This window comes from Polyergus mexicanus, unplaced genomic scaffold, assembly GCF_030449975.1.
Source record: "Polyergus mexicanus isolate NDT 795.1 unplaced genomic scaffold, iyPolMexi1.0 SCAF_3, whole genome shotgun sequence".
Taxonomy (NCBI): Eukaryota; Metazoa; Arthropoda; class Insecta; order Hymenoptera; family Formicidae; genus Polyergus; species Polyergus mexicanus.
In genome coordinates this window covers 9297722-9320092 of record NW_027223323.1, presented here as the reverse complement: position 1 = coordinate 9320092, position 22371 = coordinate 9297722, and positions in this window count along the sequence as shown.

Here is a 22371-nt window from a genome sequence, read left to right as displayed (position 1 = left end):
AAAAAAAATAATACTATTTATTGATTTATTGATCATAGAGGGTTACATCCACGAAATCTTTATAGTTTCCTCTTCCCCCCACCCCCCCAAAAAAATACTTATAATTTCCAAAATCCTTTTTAACGACAATTTAAAAAACGATTAATCTATGCTTAAACTTTTCTCTTATATATAACAAACATATATTATTTATTAATTTTATTTAAACGGTTCGAAAATATATTAAAAGTTTTAAAGAGATAAAATACGTATCTTTGATCGTAAATTATTATGAAATAGAATTGTTTTCTCGATTGATTCGCTTTGCTAATATCGTGTGACGTATTTATTACAATTTTATACATTCCATTTCATAAGCTTTTCCGAGTTTAGCAACTCGGAAAAATTATTTTTGAGAAGTTAAACGGTTATTATCGTTTTACCAGAATCTATCCTGATTCTTATCATTTATATTGTACATTGTTTCTTGACATCTCACACATTTGCAACATAAATTTCAAGCAGAATGAAAGAAATTACCGAGGGAGAATTAAACGTAGCCATCTTTGATAACGTTATCAGGAAACAGGTTTCGTCCCGATTATTCCCGAGCGGAAGAACGCGTGTCGCAAGGAGCGGTCGGGGAAGGAAAGCTGAAGGAAAACCGGGAGGGAAAAAGGATCTCTCTCTCGCATACGCTTACGCATACACGCGCGTGCAATCGTATCTACCGAGTACGTTCGGCACGTATAGATCGCGAATCCGATGACGAGAGAGAAGGAGAGCGAGACAAAGAGAGAGAGAGAGAGAGAGGGTGGTGGTCGGCGTTCGGGGGTGGTTTTCGGACCGACGGGCGGTCCGGAGTCCTGAGGGATGAGGGACGACGAGGGTTGCCTTGGCAACCCTCTGTGCCAACCAGCCTCGGCTTACTTTAGCCCGCTCTCGCGATCAATACAGCATCCCCCGGCGAGCTCCCGGACCAAACGCACCTCCCCCTCTATCTTTCTCTCTCTCTCTCTTGCCTCCCTCTACCGCCCATCCCGTCCCGTCGCATCATCCCTCACCATCGCGCTTCTCACGGAACCTTTCTCCGCTCCTTCTTCTCCTTACGTGGCCTCTCCGTGTGCGCATTACCGTCGACCATCACAAACCAACCCTCTCGCCTTTCTCCCCCATCTCCCTTTCTTCCTCGCCTTCCGTCATCTCGCGCTTCCCCTCTCTCTCTCCGTTTATCTTCGGATGTCTCTCTTTGTCGCTCTCTATCTTTGCCCTCCCACTCTTTCCTCATCTTTGAATTTGTCTTGAAAATCTCGTTTTATTATTTGTAATGTTGTATTTAAGCCGCTTTTCATTTTGCTTATTTATTAATGTTTACCTCGACTTGTGTAACTTTGATTTGTAATGGGAGCCCGTCGAAGCAATATTTAGTCCTCCAAGTTTAGGTACTCTTGATATTATGATAAGAATCATCTGGACAAGGTATATATTGCTTTTCGTATATCTAAAAAAAATTACAACTACATAAAAAAATTACAACATAAATATCGAAACATTGATAAATATTAATATCATCTATATCTTTTTCTACAATTGCATTAGCAATGAATAATTGATAATCAAAGTTTTCATTCACATGGCACGAATTTGGTAATTAATTATTGACAACATCATATATAAAACTACATTTCTAAGATTTTTAGCAGAATATCTCATCTCAGCTTGTAACTAAAATGTAACTCGAAATGCTTTCAATCTCATCGCGATTTCAATCCCACCGTCAAAATTAACTCCCGATAAATGGTCGTTTATCGAGCAAGAGAGAGAAGGGAAGAAGGAAAAATACGTTAAATAATTAATCTAGCGATTCGATTAACACAAGCTCTCGCGATATTCTCGCTAAAAGATCTAGGACGCAATTAATTTTAATTAGACTGTCGAGGATTTTATTTGAAGAGAGAAAGAGATTTCAAAAAAAAAAAGAGAGAGAGAAACAAGTAAATAAAATTTGGATTTTTCTGTTGCTCGTATTGCTATCTCTTTTTCTACCATCCCTTCCTTTCTCTTTCTCCCTCTCTCTCTCTCTCTCTCTTTCTCTCATTCCCTTTTCCTTTCTCTCCAGTGCTTTGCATTTTAATTGCATTTTGGTACGCGGCCCGTTTTGCATGTTAAAGCCGACCACGAGGCCACTTATTGCGACGAGGGGGACGATGATGGGCGATGTCGTACGGGGCGCGGCAGAGGGGAAGGGGAACAAAGACGGGCGCGGGATCGCGGGAATCGTCGTCGTCTCCGGCCTGGCTCGAATTTGGTCCACGGATCATCCTGCGAGCGAGTCGAGGCTGCCTGCCGTCCGCTATCGACAGTTTTCCCAATCGTATCCGTTCTGGAGAATTCTCCCTCCCTTGCTCCCCCTTCTTTCTCTCTCACTCTCTCTATTTCCCTTACCCTCTCTATCATTCCCCTTTCCAACCCTCATCGACATTGGGTGTCGCCGTAAGCGAAGCGATGCAATGTGTATCGCTGCATGCGATGCAAAAATCATTATGCAGTATGGGGTGAATTTTGTTTTCGAGAATCGAAAATCATCTCGGTAATATTTCCTTTTTTTTTTTTACAAACAAATAATTAAAATAAATTCATTGGACTAGCTCAATATTGGAGTGAGCAAATTAGAATAATTTGAATTGAATTAACTGTAATAATATTTTCTATATATGAATTATATAATAGTGCAAATGTATGCGTAAGATAAAAAGGATTGTAGGGGACATTAACGAGGAAAAAACGAGGATTAATTAGATCAAGAAAAATTATTTATTATCTCGGAGCGTCATAAATATAAAAATCGATAATACTAATTTGTACTTTATGATTTTTCTCCGACAGAGAAGGAACAGGAGTGTCCGCTCTTCTTTCTCCGTACGTATTTTAAGCTATACATCGCGGAAAGATCCGGGTGTGACGAATGAAAGGGCCGCGATGAGACGTCGTCGAGTCAGTAATATTTATCCTCGGTCGGAAACAGCTGAATCAAAATAACATCGCGAATTAAAATAGTGTTATTGCCAGGATCGCGGAAGCTGCGATAGAATCGCGACGTAAGGACAAAGAGCGAGGGTGAAGGAAAATCATTTTCAAATTTAACTGATGCCGAGTCGCTGAATATGGCCGATCGATTCGCAGGCTCACTTTCCCACAGGAACACCCGGATCGGGATTATCCTGGATTGCGTGAATCGCAGCTACGTGACAATTGCGTTATATGGCATATGGAATACTACAGAACAGCAAAGTACTGTAGTACAGATTTATCTTAAAGAAAGAGCGACTATAATTTTTGACATAAAAGTCGACCTATACAAAAAACAAAAAAGGAAGAAAAGGAAAACTTTCGAAAAATATCTCTTTTCAACATAATAAGCTTAAATCACCGCCTTTATTTTTTCCAAATAAAAATCATTAAATAATATCAACGTCTTCCAACGTTTCACTATTTTAAGAATGAAGGATTTAATTCGGAGAGGAGGAACTTTTAGAGAGCGATATCCTGCGAGTCCTCGCGTCGGGGGAATGCGAGGAGACGCTCGCTTCGTCATTTTTCTCGTAAATTCAACGACACGCGGGGGACGGGAAGGAGTAAAAAAGAGCTTCTTGACGGAAGATTAACGAAGAAGAGGGACAAGAGAGGAGGGCGGAGAATGAGCTTGGTTCTTACTACGTTTCTCGTAGCACTTCGTCACTGCCGAGGAAAATATAAGGACGCGGGATCGGAATCTTGAATTACGCTAATCGAGTTCTTCGTCGTCCTGTCGGATGATGCGCGACGAATATCCTCCTGGATATCGCCGTTATTTTCAGCTCGGAAAAATGCGGAGAATTAATGAGAATACGCCTCTAAGAAGGAAAATTTATCTGAATTTTTTTTTTTGTTGTTGTTTCTTCAAGGACACGCAAGAAAATAAGGAGAGCGTTTCGTATAAGATATTATCGCGAAGGCAGGCTCGCCAAATAGATCCTGGATATTATTGGACGGTACATATCGGAATGACCAAGACACCATCGATCGTGGCGTATTTTAGTTTCCTCAGATCCAGTTTGACATATAACTTTAGACAGATACATAAGGACAAGAAAAAGAGAGAGAAGATTTATAGATTCTTAACTGAATTTATATTAAATTTTTATACACTTATTAAACATATATTTATATATGAAATATATAATAGACATTATTAATAAATAAATATATTCCTAGATGAATTTAATGACAGTTATATTGTAGATTTTAAATTTATAAATCTATGATGTAATTTTTTTTTTTTTTAATGATTTTAAAATCCGCCATGTATATTTCTATCGGTCATCCTTTTCCCATGGAGAGAATGTTCACTCGCTGGAAATTCTGATTTTCGCAGTCACGATGTATATTTTTCCGCCCTGGTGTATTCTCGCGACGTGCGTTTTCTCATTACATATTTCCTCGACGTGAATTTTCTCATCGCAAATTTCTCGTTATGCATTCTCGCGGAGTATAAATTTTCTTCGTCGTGCATTTTCTTCGTGCATGCTTTGACATTACTCTCGACGTGCTTTTCCCCGATAAATTTTCCATCGCAGATTCTCCCATTGCGTATCCATTTATCTTTTCACATTTGCCGTTTTCGCTCTCGTTCTTCGCGTTCTTTTTTTTTCGTTTTTTTTCTCTTCGTTCCTTTTATTCCTCGATTTTTCGATAGCTTTTTCCCCCATTTTCTCGACGCGAATATTCCGCTGAATTTTTATCTCTTCTCATCGTTACGCGAATTTTTCTCCATTTATTCGTTCCTTTGTCACGCCTTTCCTTGCGCGAGAAACAACGAGAGACTTCCACAGCATCCGCGAAGTCCACGAGCCGAGAAGCGAGAGAAGGATGAGGAGCAGGGAGAGAGACGGAGAACGCGCGAATGAAATTTAATAAAATTTCAAGCTCGCTGGTCGCGCTCTGGTCGAACCGTAGTAGTACGTTATATATTTTCGCGGAGAGGGTGGCCGGGTCCGTTGGCGGTCACCATGGCGACGCAGCATCCCGCGCCCCGTGACGTCACTGCTCCATCGATCTGCGCACCCCTCTATAGTTATCGCCACCAGCACCGACATAGCCCGCAGCCACCGCCGCACACATCGCCAACATCTCTCCCTCTCGTCTCTTCTCGGTATCTATAACATCCCTTTCCTCTTCCTCTCTACCTTTCCGTTTCTTTAGCTCATTACTTTTAACTAATTATGAGACTTCTTTCATATTTTATTTTCATCGTGCGCCTTATTCCTCGGGAAATCCCGCTTGAGATTAAAAGGATTTTTTTAAAAAGATATTCTCTCTCTCTCTCTCTCTCTCTCTATCTTTTCCCCTTATGGTGTTTCAGCTCTTAACTCGCATCCTCGTCATTTTACATATGTGTACGTCTCGCATAGATTTATATTGTATATGTTATGAATTAGAAGATTGGTGTCAGAAAAATATTGTAAATCTGCGCCTTTTTTTGTGTGAAATATTACATAATTATTTTCAATCCTTTTTTACATGAGGTGCATATCATGTATTAAGACACATGTGTCTATTTATAAAAACTTTCTTTCATTCTTAATTTATATTATTGTATTTATATTGTTATGTTTTATTTTTTATACTATACTTATATCGTTTCTCATATAAAATACATATATATATAAAATATATAAAAATACATAAAAAAATATGTAAAATATGTATACATCCATCATTAGACCCTTATATTTTTGCACAAACAATACACTTTTGTCAAAGCCCTTAAATAGTCTCTGAATATAAATAGTCTCTAAATCTCTTCTTCGCTTCTGTATTTTATATCTTATATTTCTGGCACTTTCAACGTTTACGCGAACACGTTGTAGTCATATCTTTATTCTACTTTCAATTAATCTACCCCATTGCTTTGTGAATTTCGACGCAAACGTACGCTCTCTTTCTCTCTCTCCCTCTCGTTTTTTCTTTCTCTCTCTTTCTCGGTGCATCATCCGCGAGCCCATAAATATAAATAAATGCATTTTATCCCTCTTTTCTACCGTCTCACTTCCTCCTCCGCCGCGTGGCAATCCATTACTCTTCCCCCTTCGAAGCGGAGGCACGCGTGCACTCACGCGAGCGGCACTAGTACGCACGCACGTACGCACAATTGCACGCGAGGAAAGTGAGTAACCTTGTTGATGGCCGGCCGGTGGATGCTGGCACCTTCGAGTCTATCTCCTCTCTCCGGAGCAACGGCCAGGTGAAAAGGGAGGACGAGGGATGAATCGATCGATACCTAAAGATACACGTATTCTTCTTCTTGACGCTATCGATATTATTCGATATTTAAGAGTCGATGGTATTCGAAAAACGTTGTTGCGGCAAGTGTGATTTTATTGTTAAAACATTAATGTATATTAATGAATAATATTAATCAAAAAGAGATACAACAAGTATAATGCTATAATTGTTATAAAATCTAAAGATATATAACTGAAGAGATATAATATTAATTTTTATATATATGTATATAAGCAAGCATATATACAATGATACGATAAATAATACAATTTATAAATATAATTCTCTATTATTATTATATGAATATAATATATAAATAATAAAAACAAATAATATCTCTATAATAATATTATTTAACGAGGGAAGACCGATATCTGTTTATATTGATAGTTTGTCGAATTGGCGGAATTGGCAATGCTAAGATACTCGACATTCCGAGTCTCAAAATATCAGTTGCATCCCTAGATTAAGAGAGTTGGAGGGGAAGGAAAATGAAGGAGAGAGAGAGAGAGAGAGAGAACGAAGGTAGTACGCCGGATCAGAAATGGCAGCAGCCCTTATTTCTGCAACTCTTCCTTCGATGCACCCTTCGGCTGCCGGATCGCATTATCGATCGATGGATGGATGAGGAGGGGGGTGGGGGGTGGAAAAGGGGAAAAGGGCTCGTCCAGCGTTCGTGCCCCTTTCCCCCTTCTCTTGTCGCCCCGCAACCTTCTCGCCGTTTCTCCTGTTTCTATTTTTTTTTGTCGTTTCTCTCTCTCTCTCTCTCTTTCTCGCTTTCTGTTTTCACGTTTTCATCCTCTTCTCGTTATTCTTTTTCAATTCTTTCTCTTTCTCTCTCTCTCTTCTTTCTTCTCCTTGGTTTTCGTTATTTAATTAAATCCTCTTATGACGAAAAGGGGACGAGGGTACTGCGGTTCTTCCTTTTCTTTTCACGGGTCACCGAAGCAACCATGCTCGTGCGAGACGAAGCAACGAAATGATAATGAGAAGCACGTGGAAGCCGCGAGTAAGACGAGGATGGGGTGGACAGGGGAATGCGAATTAAAACCTTTACACAGCAGCACAATTATTAACGCGTCTTTAAGATCGTGTCGCGATTCTTGGATATTCGTGGAGATTTTAATTATGTGATGTGTGCGATGGTTTTTCATATTTTTATTATCTTTTAAAAATATAAAAATATAGTAATTATTGCAAAAGTATTTATCAAGTATTTAATAACTGTTCACGTGATTCACAGTTAGCAGATCAAAAATCGTTCAACTAAAATATTAATAGATGCGAACATTTGTAAAAAGAGAGATGATTAATGATTACAAATGCAAAAATAGTGCTAAATAGAAATAAATAACGAACAGAATTTCTAAATAATCGTATTGATCGCGCGATTGCGTTCTTCGGTGAATTCGAAAGAACCTCGAATAGAGGATAGATCGGCAAGTATGGGAGAGAAATGCACCTTCCCCTGAAACCCCTTTCAAAAGTGTGACGGAATGTTATTTTCTCGAGTGTTTCTCTTTCCCTTTAGAGCGGCGATAGAGGCAACGATAGACCTTTCTCTTAACCATTTCACCCCTCGTGCTATCCGGCCATCCGTAGGGGTTGCTGGCCTCCGCCGGCGAGTTTCAGCTGATCTCGAATTTTATCTCTCCCTCCTGGACCAATTGCGGGGTGGGAGGTCGGTGTCCCGATGGAGCTAGACGGTGTGACGCCGTGCAGTCTCGGCATGGATTTTCATCGTCGGAACAACACATTCGAGAGTTGCACGCTAACGTCAACTCCCGCGTGCCTCCTCGCATCCATGCGGGGAAGTTAAAGAGGAAAGGTGAGCGCCCTAGTGATCGAGCAGCATCGATCTCCATGCAAACGAGATCGCGTTAAAGTGATCTTAAAAAGTGTGCGCAAAGTTTTATACGTTATATAAATTACAATAGATCGTTATCTGCATGTTTCATATGTACAATATTTTTAACACAGTTTTATGTATAATTTATATTTTTATTATTTTATTTTATTATATAATTATTTTTTCATTTCATTCAATTGTTCTTATTTTAATTTAATATATTTGTATTACGTACCGCATTATATGTGTATAGTTTAATATATAAATGATTTTTAATAATTTATTTTACGAAGAGTTCATTATTATATGTGCGCGAGGAATGTCTTTCAATAATATATTCTATTATTCCTCTTCTATTATTTTAATATATTATTACGTTATTTTTAAATATTATAAAAATGCAGATGATAATCTCGATCCTTCCCCTCGATCGCGGCCGCGTCCCTCTCGTGGCTTGTGCATACGAACAGCCCCCGCGCGTATGTCACCCCTTTTGTTGCGAGAAGGTTATCAGAAAAAGAGCGGATCGGCCGATATACTCCTTTATTGATTCCGGCCGAATGTTAGGCCCCGAATGCAATTTAGACAATCGGCATCGGGAAACAGTGAGAGGGGTGGGGAGGGGGGGGGGGCAAAAGGCGGCAAAAGGGAGGTATATATAGTGCATGGGAACTACCGAAATTGGAAAGGCAATAAGGGTGTACCGAGAGTGCACCTCTATCGCTTTACGGGGGTTGCCTAGCGACCCCAGCATCCCCCCCCCCGTTTCCTCCCTCCCTCTCTCTCTCTCTCTCTCTTCTCATCTCGTCTCTCTGCCTCCCTTTCTCCCTCTCGCTCGCTCCTTCCGCTTTCATCCCTTCGCGAGCCCCCTTCCCGTTCTAACCGCCGGCGTTCTCCTCGTTGCTTCTCGGCGTCCACTTCGCTTTTTTCTTCCTTCCGCCCCCTCCTTCCCTGCACTTCATTCGCGTATCCGCGGGATACCGATGCTCTCTTTTTCCCCGACGTCCCCTCTTTCCCGCTCTCTTCCCTCCCGCTTTTGTACTCTCTCTGTTTCGCTTCTTCACCGATCTCTCGAAAGGAGCCTGCGGACTTTCATCCCGAGCCAGGAGCTATCCCTCCTTCCCCCTGTTTTCTCATCCCCCTCCATAACGTAGCTCGCGAGGATATATCCGCTTCCTTCTCGAGGCAAACGTCGCTCACTTTCCGCACCTTTTCAGTCCTCGTCTTCCGATCCTTCGTCCTCTCGACCCCGCGGAAGCCTCCCTTCTCCGTTGGAAGGGTATAGCTTCGGAGGCCGTGGCCCGAATTCTATCGACCCGTGGCATGCCACGCCACGCCACGCCACGCCACACGCCACTATCAACAGAGAGCAAGAGAGAGAGAGAGAGAGAGAGAGAGAGAGAGAGAGAGAGAGAAAGATTAGCCCTCGGCTTCATTCAACCACCCCTTGGAAAACCGGCGCGCTCGAAAGATTGCGCGCACGTGTTGCGGGCCCCGAAACTTGGCCGAGTTTCGTCATCGAATCGAGCGTAACAAAGATTGAAAAAATTAAGATGCCTCATGTACGCCTTCTTCATCCTTGATCTATATAATCTGTGAAAATTGTCTTTAAATATTTTAATAAAAATAATAACATTAATAGTGATGAAATAACGATAGTGAGATAAAAATAAGATAATATAAGTGAAGATATTAGAAAGTAAAAATATGAAAAGATTTATTCATTTTTTTACATTTCAATAGACGTATAGAACATAAACAATCGTTATTCTTTTCGTCTACAGCTTCTCTCATTATTTCTGCTATTTTATATACGTTTGCGATTATAAAATATATCAAGTCACTCTTTTAGATAAGATTATACATATTGCATTAAATCACATTTAAAAATGTCTTTTATTATATATAAAATTTTATTACGCATAAAAATATACCTAGTTTCATGTATTAAAAAAATTTTTATCTAAAAATAAAAAATTTTTTAGAAATCAATAAATTCAGAAATATTAGACATATCTGTCTATGAGATTAACGCGATTTAAAAATCGAAAATGGGTCAAATGGGTCCCAAAGGAGCAGTGGGCTTAATGGAAAGCCACTGTATCCCGAGAGATAACTCGACAATCGAGGGGTTTCATCGAGTTTCGATTTTAGACAGAGATAAATAATCCTACGTGTGATAGGTAGGATATAAAAAAATTCGACTGTCGGTGCCGTGGTGAAAATCAACAGAGAGACCCGTCTAACGGTTCGGATGTTCGGGATTGGCTCGAAATCCCGGGCCAATTCTTTCTCTCAGACGGACACGATCGTCACCCACGTCGTCGTTCACCGAGAGAGAGAGAAAGAGAGAGAGAGCCTCGATAACGGTGGGCTTCGGGACAATTTAATTTAGATATAAAAAATAATCCCTTTGATTCACGGCGTTCGCTTCAGCGAGTCGCCAGGGCCCTGGAGATCCGCCAACCGTCATGAAAACTTCTCTTTGTCGCGAAACTTTTTATCCTTCGAAAACGATCTTGATACAATCTGTTTTGGAGATCGGATCGATTTATTACGCGAAACTTCTTCTGCTTTTTAGCAAGCGTGACGACACATTTCGATGCTGAAATATTTATAATATCTTATAAAAAATCAATTTATTATATATATATATATTTGTATATATGTGTGCACTTTTACATTATTATATTTCTTTTATTTATCAGCTACTTAAAAATTTATTTATATAATATTATCTATTTCTATTTTAAATTTCTTCTATGTTAATTTTACGATTTTATCGCATTTTCTTAGAATTATATTTACAATGTTAGAAATCCAGCCATTATCAATTTTTTATATATACATATTTTAGCATTTTTCTCTGTCTGTCTATAGATTTTTATTTTACAACATATTCACTATTTATTTTATTACATATAATCTCTTTTTCTTTTATTCTAATTAGTTTCTTTTTTTCTAACAAATAATATATTATATTAACGTATTTTTTTTTCAATTGCTATATCGATTGTCACATACGAATCTTTTCCGATGATCGAAAGAGCCTCCTTCTTTATCTTTGGAATTCTTAAACCTGGTTGGCTTAAAGTCAGCTCTCCGCAGGAGCCACGGGGATTCCGGTCGTCTAACAGCAGGTGGTTATTAGAGCGACCTCGTCCACGTCGTCCGAGGACTTTTATGGTCCCCGAGGTCGTTCTACCACCGGGATTCGATTTTCTCGAGTCGCGATGTCCTTTTCACAATGAGATTAAGATAATCCCGTTGATCGTGGCTCATCTAATATCGAGGCTAAAGTACACTTATAGAGAATGATATGATTTATTAACCTGTGTGTGTTACACACGATTAATATTTGCAAGATTTAAAATCATTTTTCTCGCTCTCTATACGATCTTGTTTTTGTTATAAAATCTTTAAACATCTCGAAAGGCTTAAAAAGGCTATCTTCCTTTCTCTCTTTCTCTCTCCACCCACACTTATCGCAAAAATCTGTTTAATTTACGCCCAATTTGGCATAATATTATATTTATATAATAATAATCTTTTTTCATATACACAGCTTTTCATAATATTATGTTTAAAGAAATTTAATTAGAATTTAATTTAGTATTTAATTTAATTTTTAATAATTAATTTTTTTCTGATGTTTATGTAATGATTAAAAAAATTTTTTAATATGATCAATTCAATGACTCTTTTTTTCGTACTCGGACTCGTTTATCGATTACGCGTTTTCTTTTCTTCTTTTTTGTGCGCGATGCAAAAACGCTGGCGGGGGAATAATTTGAAGAAATTTACGGAAAGACATCCCACGGAAAAATCATGAATATTTTGCGTCGCGACATTCGGCGGGGCTCATAATCTCCGAGTGAAACTTTTCACATTGTCTTCAGCAGAAAAGGAACTCTCGAACTCGAAGGAGTCTGAGAAAATTTGGAAAGACGAATGAGGATGTTTATCAGAGAGAGTGCGCGTGAAATCGAAGTAGTTTCAATTGATCAACGATATTGAGATATTTAGATATTACGTGTAATTAGAAAAACATCGTCATATTAATCATTCATTCATCGGAAATCCCGTCGTCCAAAATCCACTCTTTCTCTCTCTCTCTCTCTCTCTCTCTCTCTTTCTCTCTCCTACAACTCTTCTCCAAAAAGGAATCTCGTGATGTCGTCGGTAGCAGACACTCACACGCGCGTAGAATTCGAAAGATGACCGAAGGGTGGAAAAACTGCGCTCACAGAATCTCGTTTTCCTGGTTACGCGAAGTGGAAGAGGAGGATGAAAGAGGAAGCGAGATAAAACGAGATTGCGTAGAAAAACATGTTAACCCATCGACGGAAAGAGAGCCGCAAGAGAACGAGGAAGAAATGAGCGACAGAGGTTGAGGAGAGAGAGAGAGAGAGAGAGAGAGAGAGAGAGAGAGAGAAAGGGGAAGTTGCGAGGAATTAGGAAGGAAGGAAGGAAGGAAGGAAGGAAGAGGCCCCGGATCCTCTCTCTTTTCCGTTGAAGGTTGCTCGTGGAAGAAGGGGGAGGTCGTACGCCCTTGAACGAAGATGGGGCAATCTGACCCTACGACGTACGTTCCTCCCGCTGTTCCCGCTGCTTTCCCCTCCCCTCTCACTGCTGTCCAGGTGAGAGACCAGACGGGCTCTCGGCCGCCACTCTCGGGAAGCACCTCTACGACGACGACGGCGATGACGACGACGAACGACGACCGAAGACGATGCCTTGATTTTCTGGGTGACGCCTGCGCCTTGAAGAACCACATTCTCATTCCTCTCCCCCTCCCCACTCTCCTTTCACCCTTTTCCTCCTTTCTCGCGATCTTCGAAGTCGGCGATATACTCCGTCTATCTCGTCGTAGGATGCGCGCCAGGGGCGGCAGGAGCGGTTTTCGGGGATGACAGGAGGCTCGTCGCCTCCTTCCACCCTTCGGCGTCGGTACCGGAACCGGGGGTATACATACATAATATCGCGCGCAGGGGTGGAAGCTCGACGGGGGTGGGGACGGCGATGGACGATGGCGGGGGGATCGCGGGATTTCCGAGGCAGCCCGGGGCGAGGGGACGGAAACTAGGGGTTGATACCGAGGGGCAGGGCTAGGCGGGCGAAGACGGAGAGGGCGCAGTGGTCCCGCGACCATCAAACCAACAACACCGTCCTGCCGCCGCCGCCGCCGTCATCGTTGTTCGGCGAAAACGACCCCTTCTACTACTCTTCCTCCTCTTTTCTTCTTCTCTTCTCTTCGCCGTCGACGTCGCTCTTCTTCTCAAGCCGACGCGGCGACAAACGTCCTTGTCCTTGTCGTTGTCATCGTCATCGTCATCTTCATCGTCATCGACTTGCCTATCTCGTGACGCAACGTTATTCTACCATCGTGATTCTGCGGAAAAAATCTTTGGTTGGATGGATGGATGGATGGATGGATGGATCCTCACTCAATCCTGTCACCGCCATTACAAACAGAATCGCGCTGTACCTAGAGAAGCAAGAGCCAAAGAGAAAGAAAGAGAAAGAAGAGAGATTGGGAGACAAAGAAGAGAAAGCGAGTGAGCGCCAGGTAATGCCAGTCGCATATCCGATCCTGATCCCAAAAGGTCCTTTCGTCATCGAGTTCCCTCGCCGGCCGTAATCGCGCCTCTCGCTCGCGTCTTCAACCCCTCCGACCGTTTGATTAATTAGCCCGCTTTTGATTGTTTGATCGAGCGCTTCAATTACTATCGATCGCCATCCCTAGAATTGATTTATCGATCGCGATATATTTTTTATCGTTTATATAATTTAATCTCGAGTAATTTATCTTGCGCTTTTTTGCCATCAAGTGCCTTTGAAAGTGCCATTATTTTTATTCGCTAATTGTATTTTTTATTTATTATTTATAATTTTTAATTATTTTTTATTCTTATTTAATATTTTTCGTCAGACACATTCTTTTTGTTAAAAATTTTTTTTACAAATTGAAATTTTATTGCATGTAAATTTTGATTATATAAAATAAATAATTGAAACGTAATAGGGTTACTTTCTTTCGACTTCCCAAGTTGCTTATACACTATTCAATGATAATAGCTAATTAATTGGTGTTGAGATGGATTATTCGGAGAAACAGAAAGTGCACATTTTTATAATCTTATTTAAATATCCTCACTTTAATATATTTCATGTTTAATATATTATAATCAAAATTTTTATTTCGACAAAATTGAAAAATCTTTTAAATATTAAAATTTTTTACTCTTTTTATCGATCTTTTCTTAAAATTAGAATTTGTCTATAATTACTTAAATCACAATCGAAACATTCAAATTTTTTCTAACTTATCTTTTTATATAATTAGAGAATTATTTCGATTCTGACACACACACACACACATTTTATCAAATTTATTAACTTTTTTACTATGTATTTTCTTTCTTGACGGAAATGTCAATGATATATTAATAACGTATAATTTCGTAATTCGAGATTTCTATCAATCAAACAATCTTCCACTCATTCCGACCAGACTTTCGACCGCGATATCTATCGGGTGTTTGGTCCGCTATCGCTTTTTATCAAGTGCACGCACGTGGATGTGATTTTCTTCATTGTACCCCGCTTCTTTCCCCAAGCTAACTTTTACAATAATAGCTCTCGAGCAAAATATCGTAAACTTTTGAGGAACAAACTTCTTTGATTTAAATTGTTGCTTGTTTCGAAACAGATGCATTCAAGATTATTGTAATTCGTCAATTCTTAATTAGAGCTCATTCAAGATGGGGCGACATATGGTTTGTGAATTTCTATAAAAGCGCACTGCGCGCATCAATTCACCATATGTCGTGAACGAAGCTGAAACTATTGCGATCCGGAAAATTATTCATCTGGGAATGGCAGCGCCCCTTTACGTGATTATACTCTTTGCTTCGAGGAACGGTCCCATGATATATTTCCAAAACAGAGGCTAGATGAAAGAAATCTTTTTACGTCTAATAACAATATTAATTCTTGCACGCGCGCGCATCAAGAGAAATAATGGGAAATAATTATGTAAATAAAATTTATTCGAAATAAAAATTACATATTGTGAAAAACATAGAGTATCTTTGCATTGTTAAAATTAATGATGGGTTTATTGACGTTTGAGAGATGCCTTGGATCATTGAGATCCTCGAATCTCGCAGAATCGTAAACGCGATTCCTCTCTTTCACGCGACGTTTCTCGCGCACGATTTTCGTGACACCCGGTAGACAAGGTGTTCCCCCTATTCCGCGTAAGTACATTATGGTGTGTACTGTTGTTTTATCAGTAGTGCAGGATCGCCATGGCTACGAAGTATGAATAAGCCGTAGCCGACACACGTCGCCGCTGCTACTACCTTGTACCTAATTACCATTTTCGTCATTTTCTGTCACGAAACTGACTCCGGCGAGCCGGTCCTCGCGATCGCGATTCCTCGCGCGTCGATTCTTCGCTCTCCAGGCTATCCAACATCCGCCCTAAGCCTCTTCGACGAACAGGTTCGTCTCTGTGATCTTCTCAATTTATATATCTCTCCGATATAATTTAATTATAACAAAAAAAAATATTTTAATTACCTTAAATAATTATCTTTTTTTTTTCCACACGGAAACTCATAAATCCTTTATACCATAATTTTATTTTATTTAACACTATTTTTTAAATTTACTAAATATGGAATTATCTGAAATATAATAAATGCATAGAACTCTAAAAAGAAACGCAAGTTTGCCTCGCGGAAATGTATTTTTGCGCGCGTACGTTTGTAAGAGCTGACGGCCGATTTTATTTCCACCGAGACGACGCTTATCGACGTTTAATCGATCCTCAGGAAAACAGGATTCCGTTGTCCTCGCGAAGCGGAGACGCGACTAATTGCACGGCGGAACAGTTTCGACGGTTGAAGCTACGCTTTCCGCGCGGCAACTTATCGGACTGTCAATATGTGATCAGCTGACGCGCTCGATCGAGGTTCTCGCAAGCGGATTCCTATTTATAGCGTTTTGAACGCGTCGCGAACACATTGTCGTGCCATAATCGACGCAAACGGTTGACGCAATGTCTCTTCATCCACCATATATCGTTGTATGTATCACAACGAGGATATTCGAAAAAAAAAGTACCTAAACAAGAGTCTATAATCAATAGAAAGCAAAAGTACGAATTTCTGAATAAAATGTAGAACAATATTTTTTAAAAGCCGAAAGTAGTGCGATTTTTTAAAAAAAATATTGAATTACAAAGAAAAAATTAAAATTATTAATATGATTGTAAAAAAAATTTTATTATCATTGCTTTTATGGTTGAAATACCTGCGTTTGTGCGTAGAAAAAATGAGATGTGAAAATCTATTCTTGATATTTTTGCAATAAAGCTCATTTTAGATGAGAGCGATTTAATCATTATATATATAGTCTGTTCTCTCTTTATTAACAATCTATGTCAATAATGTTATCATCTAATTAGCAGGTTGCTTGAAGTGAACATTATAATTCATATTTAATATTCAAGGTTGAAAAAAAAAGCTAAAAATCGACAGACGAATTTTTCGAACTGATGATTGAAATTCGAAAGCTGAGAGCTAAAGATTTGGATTCGAAAGACGAAAGTCGAGGATTTAGATTAGAGATAATGAGAACCGGCGGGTTCGTGCGGCACGTTGACGTGGCGTTAAAGGAATCGTCGTTATGAGGGATACTGACCTAGGATCACAGGACTACGATGAACGACCGGCATATTAATCCTCCCGCTCTCTCTTTTTCATCGCGAGGAATGTGTTGCTTTGTTCCAGATACCAGGTAGAACCATGCGTTTCGTCGGCCCGGTACCGAACCTCTCATGAATGGAAGTAGGTTCGCCAGGATCGATGGCGTGAGGGCGTGTTACCTTCAGGGGAGGTTGTATCCGTGACGTTTCCAACCCTACCTGAGCGGAGGTGCCGGCGACGTGCACGTGCTCGCTTACGTCACGAGGACGAGTGCTCGCAGGACGCGGGCCATTCAGGTATCATCCCTGAAAAAAAATCAAGGAATCAGCGACGATTTCTCGAATCTCGATAGAAGAGGGATGAGAGATAACTCGATGGTAAGAGAGAATGAAAACTTTATAAGATCGAAGGTGACACGAATATCTTAATTAATCATAATTCTGAGATTTATTTCTATCGGTAATTAATTCATCAATTAAAAAAGATAAGATAATAATCCCAAAAATTTTGCTTCTCTAAAGATCGATCGATTAAATGCGCGATTTTAATAGCGCGACAAATTTATAACAAGATACTTTTACTATATAAAAGAATTTGAAAAATTATATTAATGATAGAAAACACAGTGCTAAATTCAATTTACAAATATGTCAAAATTAAATTATTAAATATATTAGTTTATATATAAATTAGAGAGAGACGGATTATTTACATAAATACATGTTTTATATTTATAAATCACTATTATTACGTTTATCTTTTATTAATCTTGATAAAGCTATCGGAAAGTATGTGAAAGTTAAGAAAGAGCATCTCGACGAGATCGATATATCTCGATCGTGTCAGCGTCGTTCTTACCCCTGTGACTTTACAGCACTTATAATTAGCTTTATACTGCCACGCCCGATTACACACCCTCCTGTCCTTTTACATCCCCCGTCTTCTATGACTCTTCGAGAACTTTAGAAATAATTACCGACAGTTTCGTCAACGATTAAATCATTTTCATCAAATTAATACTCACAATACCCTTTCATCGAGAAATTGATTTTTTATATTCAATTATTGATTTAGAAATTTCAATTAATTCGTGTGTATGTGTATATGTTTATACAAATCACGCAGTAAATAATAATAACAAGCTTTTAAATTATTTTAATATAATACTATTTTACACAAAACAATATTAAAAATGGAAAAATATATATTTTTTATAAAGTCCAAGAGAACTTACTTGCATAATATCTTTTTACACATATATTTGTTTATTTCTCGTATGTTTGTTTAGTAATTCATAAAAAAATAAAAATATCAGTAATATATCGCAATAATTTATTAACGAAATAATTTCGATTAAATGCTAATCATTTCAGAAAAATAATAAGTCGATGCTTTATTTTTATTCGGCACGTGTATCGATTTATCTCGAATTGACTGAAATTATTTCTATTATTTTTATGTATCCGCCGCCCCCTCCTTATCCTTCTTTTTCTCACCGATAACAGGGCATCGCCCTGGACGTTGCGCAGATGTTACACACAGACATACGTCAGAGACATTTAAATATCTTTCTATTAAATTCCCGTTCCCTTGCTCACGAGGATTACGTTTAACCCCCCCCCCTTCTCCCCCCCCTCTCTCTCTCTCCCTGTCTCGCGCGCGCGCGTGCGAAGGTAACCCTGACCCACAGCTCCGACCGACCCAAGTCCCAGCCTTTCGAGGGAATGTCCCATTGTGTCGCGGAGACCAAGCAACACTCTCTCTCTCTCTCTTCTCCCTCTCCCTCACCCCCGTCGCTATCGCCCCGTTGTCCCACTATTTCTCCATAGATATGAATTAGCTTTCGGGGCTTCGAGCAACTGTAGCCGCCAAAGACTCACCCTCCGAGGATACACGCGCCTTTTAAATCTATAGCGAACCCCCTCGTAGAGGAGAAAATAGCGGAACGACTTTTTGTTCCCTTCATTTCTTTTTTTTTTTTTTTTTTCGTTCTATTCTTAAATAAAAACTTTCACGTTATGTACGGGTCCGCTCGGATTTTAAAGTTTTGATAAACAAATTCTAGAAAATATTTTTTAAGAGGCAATTGTCACTCTCGTGAGATGTTTTCGTGCATCTCTTAAGATCTACAAACTTTTATTTTTTATGATATTAATCGCTAAATTAAATTTTAAAAATGTCATTTAAATATATGTCTGTTTTCTTTTTTTTAAATCGACTATTGTCCTCCTCCACAAATTAGCATAACCATTTTAATATAATTTATTATTAAAGTTTGTGATATATATTAATATCTAAATTATTATAGAATATTATTAATCACGATTGACTTCCCATTTTCATTTCTCAAAACTTAATTAATATTGTATTTAGAAATGTACAATGTATTTTTCAAGTGAGAGAGAGGATGAATATTAAATTATGTTAAAAAAAAATAAATAAATAAAAGAACCGAGAGAATGTAGAATTTTACACGAGAGACATCATTATATTAACCTTGGTTCAACGACCGAGGGAAACGTCATTAATAGACGAATCTCGTGTGTCAAACGCGATCCTGTGAAACCATCAATCAAGATCACTGTCGACGTTAGACGCGGTATCCCATATGTTCGGCGTGAAAAGTGTGCAAGGATCGGTCAGCGCCACGTATAGGGAAGAAAGGGGAGGGGGGAGGGAGGGTGGATTTCTCGATTATGCGAATATCTACGGGCACAATGGGACCCCAACGTCAGCTGCTCCTATCATCCCGTTACCCCACGATCGACACGGAACCGTGCACCCCCCGCGAAATAAGCAATAAGTTACGTTAGCACTGTGTGACGAACTGTCTCCCCTCCACCATCTCCCTCACGGCACCCCGACCCCCCTTGACCGAGGGCACCGCGCAGGGTGAACGTCCCATAGTGCAGTTTCGGCGTTCATCATGCTCGCTTCGAGTCTGTGCGATGTTATTCCATATCTTAGAATTAATCCAAACGCTTCTATTAAAATCGAGAAGACGTTGTTGAAGACGACCTTTTAACGTGTAATAAAAAATTTTACGTTAAATAAAAAGCATGCGAAGACGCTCTACAAATAAATATTGTCGGCTTCTCTAGTTAATCATAATAATTTAGTGAGAAACAGATTTTAATTATTCCCAATGTAAAATGTTTATATCCCATCATCACGTGATTCTAGTTTTGTGATCGTGTCGAATTGAATTAAATTGAAAAAAAAAAAAAAATACGGGAACTCTCTTGCCGGATCATGTTTTGCTTTTCGCTTAAATAAGTGTGCGTTAATTACAAGTGAAAAAAGACACGAATGAGAAATAATCATTTACTGTGATAATCATTACATCGAAGAGTCTATCATATGTGTGCGAGATAAAAATATTTTTTAGTACATAATCGAAAGGATAAAAGAGATAGAAATATTTTCAAGAATGATAAAGTGTGTCTTCCAGATGATCGCTGAATTATAGCTTCCGGAATCTATTACGGGATTTACTGCCAGATAATGTCCGAGGGGAAAAAAAATTGACCGGAAAAGAAGAAGTGTGAGTCTGTGCTCCTTGCGTTCACTGCGGGCTTCCATGTGCCAACTTTTCAAAATTCATAAGGCACGCGGTGAATGCCAAGAGCGGACCAAATTCAACGATCTTCGTCTCGAGAGTAATCGATTTAAATTCGTGTCGAGTACGTCTCAAAAACGATTTCTGTTGCGCAAGGTTAGTAGCAAAGGTCGACGATAGCCTTTCTATTTCTCTAGAAATTTGAAAGTGTAAATCTAGTTATTAATTATTGTATTATGTCTGCTTTTCTTTTAAATTTATTAATTAATTATATACTTAACACATTACTTATTATGAATATTGATTATGTTTGAAAATTATTATTGTATAATTTCATCATTATTAAATTATTGTACATCAACATAATATTTATAAGCCTTTATTTTGATTAATAACCGATGAGAGATATTGTTTAATAATTTACATAAATTTCATTATTATAAAATTATTATATATCAATATAATATTTATAAAAAAAAAGCCTTTATTTTGATTAATAATCGATGAGAGATATTGTTTAATAATTATTACATAAACTTATTAATCCTACATTGAACTGTATTTTTTTAATAGACGTACTTTCCAGTTTTGCCGTTTCATCACCATCTTTATCTACTGAGATTATTTTATAAGATCCTATAAAGAGATCTATTAAAAATAATGTTTTATCTCTTGAAATTTAAAATAGTATGAAAACAAAATAATAATGTATCCCTTTTGCTACACAAACAAATTTTTAACATTTACTATAAACCTTTTTTGTAATATTTTGGGTCGTTATTAATCAAAAAGTAATAATTTATCGAGAATTAATTCAATCTGTATACCTGATGTTTTTTCCGTCAAACATCAAAACGGAATAAGAAAAGGAGTGGGTGGAGCGGCCAATGGTGGAAAGCAAGCGTCACCCCGATGAACGAATGGGGATAGTCGAGGTCGGGTTTAAAGCTGAAAAGCTCCTAAATAAAAATCGGGGAATTCCCGGGGCGTAGAGAACGAGGACGCGGGCCGTTGGTTGTATCGACCGAGACGAAAGGACGGCGAAGGGAGAGATGCCGGTTGGCGGTGGGGATGCTGCGCGGTTTAAGGGTGGACGCACGTTGCCTGGCAACCTTCCAGCAGCATCCCTCCTGGACCACCGCCGCCATCGACGACTTCCATGATCATTGTTGTCGTCGTTGTTACGCGTCCGCTATTATTCAGGATCGATATCTCATCCCGACGTCTCGTTCTCTCGATTCGTGATTTTCGTCGACGTGTGTGCGTGTGCGTACGCTTTTTCAGGAAAAATCTTCTAATCTATAGATCAAAATCGAAATCTGTGCAAACGGAAAAGCCAAAATTGTAAAAGTTCTAAGTATAAAACAAAGACAGAGAGTTTAAACTTAGACGAGCCTTCTTTTTTTTCTCTTCTAGAAATAAAACATTTTTAAAAATTTGAAAAATATCTATATTTTGATTCTAGAAGTTCTAAGATATAAAAAATGACCAAAGATAAACTTTTACGATCTAATGACTAAGAAGATTTCATAGACAAAAATTGTAAGATCTAGAAATCTTGGAAACTGATCCTTTTATTTAAAAAAAAAAAAAAAAAAAAATGTTCAGGTTTCGATTTCAAATTCTAAATTTTCAAAGAAAATAAACAATACGTGCTATTTAAAAAATATATCATTAAAACAAATATGTATAATATAAAGAATAATACTAAAAAAGGGATTGTACGCTCTGGAAGTTATATAATTTATATTTTATATTATATAGAATAAATGAAAAATAAAGTGTATATATAAAACTATTAATTGATTGTCTTAACTCTTCCTAGTATAATTCCTGCAAATATCTGATTTTTAGCATTATATTAATCAAATATTTACCAACTGTATTTTAGAACTAGACATATTTTCTTTTCAGCACAACTACATATAAATGCACTTGTCAAC